Below are 3,477 nucleotides of genomic sequence, written 5' to 3' on the forward strand. Positions count from 1 at the left end.
CACGTGGGGCTCACAGGCTTAATCCCCATTTTCCAGATGAGGTCACTGAGGCCCAGAGAAATTAAGTGACTTGCCCAAAGTCACACAGCTGACAAGTGGCGGAGCCGGGATTTGAACCAACGACCTCTGACTCCAAAGCCCGGGCTCTTTCCACTGAGCCACGCTGCTTCTCTCATAATGATGGCATTTGTTAAGCGCTCACTATGTGCAAAGCACTGTTCTAAGCACTGGGGAGGTTACAAGGTGATCAGGTTGTCCCATAGGGGGCTCACAGTCTTCATCCCCATTTTCCAGATGAGGGAACTGAGGCACAGAGAAGTAAAGTGACTTGCCCAAACTCACACAGCTGACAATTGGCAGAGCCGGGATTTGAACCCATGACCTCTGATTCCAAAGCCCGTGCTCTTTTCCACTGAGCCATGCTGCTTCTCTAATATCATAACATAATATAATATAAATATAATATAATGTAATGTAATGTAATGTAATGTAATACAATACAATACAATACAATATAATATAATATAATATAATACACAACACAATGCAATATAACATGATATAATATAATATAAAATAATATATAATATAACATAATAATATAATATAATACAATATAATATAATATAATATGATATAATATAATATGATATGATATAATATAATGATATAATATAATATAAAATAATATAATATAATATAATACAATATAATGTGATGTGATATAATATAATATAAAAGATAATATATTATATAATATATAATTAATATATTATATAATATATAATAATATATTATAATATCATAATAATAGCATTTGTTAAGCACTTACTATGCACCAAGCACCATTTGAAGTGCTGGGGAGGATACAAGGTGATCAGGTTGTCCCACATGGGGTTCACAGTCTTCATCCCCCTTTTACAGATGAGCTCACTGAGGTCAATCATCATCATCATCATCATCATCATCGTCATCATCAATCATATTTATTGAGCGCTTACTATGTGCAGAGCACTGTACTAAGCGCTTGGGAAGTACAAATTGGCAACACATAGAGACAGTCCCTACCCAACAGTGGGCTCACAGGCTAAAAGGGGGAGACAGAGAACAAAACCAAACATACCAACAAAATAAAATAAATAGGATAGATATGTACAAGTAAAATAAATAAATAAATAAATAGAGTAATAAATATGTACAAACATATATACATATATACAGGTGCTGTGGGGAAGGGAAGGAGGTAAGACGGGGGGATGGAGAGGGGGACGAGGGGGAGAGGAAGGAAGGGGCTCAGTCTGGGAAGGCCTCCTGTAGGAGGTGAGCTCTCAGCAGGGCCTTGAAGGGAGGAAGAGAGCGAGCTTGGCGGATGGGCAGAGGGATTGGGGGCATTCCAGGCCCGGGGGAGGATGGGGGCCGGGGGTCGATGGCGGGACAGGCGAGAGCGAGGTACGGTGAGGAGATCAGCGGTGGAGGAGCGGAGGGTGCGGGCTGGGCTGGACAAGGAGAGAAAGGAGGTGAGGTAGGAGGGGACGAGGTGATGGACCGCCTTGAAGCCCAGGGTGAGGAGTTTCTGCCTGATGTGCAGATTGGTAGCCACTGGAGATTTTTGAGGAGGCGAGTGATATGCCCAGAGCGTTTCTGGACAAAGATAATCCGGGCAGCAGCATGAAGTATGGATTGAAGTGGAGAGAGACATGAGGATGGGAGATCAGAGAGAAGGCTGATGCAGTAGTCCAGACGGGATAGGATGAGAGCTTGAATGAGCAGGGTAGCGGTTGGGATGGAGAGGAAAGGGCGGATCTTGGCGATGTTGCGGGGCTGAGACCGGCAGGTTTTGGTCACGGCTTGGATGTGAGGGGTGAATGAGAGAGCGGAGTCGAGGATGACACCAAGTTTGCGGGCTTGTGAGACGAGAAGGATGGTAGTGCCGTCAACAGAGATGGGAAAGTCAGGGAGAGGGCAAGGTTTGGGAGGGAAGACAAGGAATTCAGTCTTCGACATGTTGAGCTTTAGCTGGCGGGCAGACATCCAGATGGAATGTCCTGAAGGCAGGAGGAGATGCGGGCCTGGAGAGAGGGGGAGAGAGCAGGGGCAGAGATGGAGATCTGGGTGTCATCAGCGTAGAGATGATAGTTGAAGCCGTGGGAGCGAATGAGGTCACCGAGGGAGTGCGTGTAGATCGAGAACAGAAGGGGACCAAGCACTGAACCTTGGGGAACCCCCACAGTAAGAGGATGGGAGGGGGAGGAGGAGCCTGCAAAAGAGACTGAGAAAGAATGACCGGAGAGATAAGAGGAGAACCAGGAGAGGACAGAGTCTGTGAAGCCAAGATCAGATAGCGTGTTGAGGAGAAGGTCCTTCTCCAGCCCAGTCCGCACCCTCCGCTCCTCTGCCGCCGCTCACCTCCTCCCTGGGCCTCCATCTCACCCATCCCGCCATCTACCTCCAGCCCACATCCTTCCCCTGGCCCGGAATGCCCTCCCTCCTCACATCTGCCAAGCTAGCTCTCTTCCCCCCTTCAAAGCCCTACTGAGAGCTCACCTCCTCCAGGAGGCCTTCCCACACTGAGCCCCCCTTTTCCTCTGCTCCTCTTCCCCTCCCCATCGCCCCCATTCCCTCCCTCTGCTCTACCCCCTTTTCCGCCCCACAGCACTCTTGTCCACATGTTTAGTTTTGTTGTCTGTGTCCCCCTTCTAGACTTCTCCCCCTCTCCATCCCCCCCGTCTTACCTCCTTCCCCTCCCCACAGCACCTGTATATATGTATATATGTTTGTACATATCTATTACTCTATTTATTGATTTATTTTATTTGTACATATTTATTCTATTTATTTTATTTTGTTAATATGTTTTGTTTCGTTGTCTGTCTTCCCCTTCTAGACTGTGAGCCCGCTATTGGGTAGGGACCGTCTCTAGATGTTGCCAACTTGGACTTCCCAAGCGCCTAGTACAGTGCTCTGCACACAGTAAGCTCAATAAATATGGCTGAATTGAATGAATGAATGAATGAATGAATGAATGACTCAATCGTGTTTATTGAGCGCTTACTGTGTGCAGAGCACTGTACGAAGCGCTTGGGAAGAATGAATGTGAGCCCGTTGTTGGGTAGGGACCGTCTCTAGATGTTGCCAACTTGGACTTCCCAAGCGCTTAGTCCAGTGCTCTGCACACAGTAAGCGCTCAATGAATACGATTGAATGAATGAATATTTGTACATAGTTATTATTCTATTTATTTTGTTAATGATGTGTATATATAGCTATAATTCTATTTATCTATTTTGATGCCATCGACACCTGTCTACTTGTTTTGTTTTGTTGTCTGTCTCCCCGCTTCTCTACTGTGAGCCTGTTGTCGCCAAATTGTACTTTCCAAGCGCTTAGTCCAGTGCTCTGCCCACAGCAAGCGCTCAATAAATACGATTAAATGAATGATTGAAGTAAGCGCTCAATAAAGACGACCGAATGCATGAA

This window comes from Tachyglossus aculeatus, chromosome 2 (genome assembly GCF_015852505.1).
Source record: "Tachyglossus aculeatus isolate mTacAcu1 chromosome 2, mTacAcu1.pri, whole genome shotgun sequence".
Taxonomy (NCBI): Eukaryota; Metazoa; Chordata; class Mammalia; order Monotremata; family Tachyglossidae; genus Tachyglossus; species Tachyglossus aculeatus.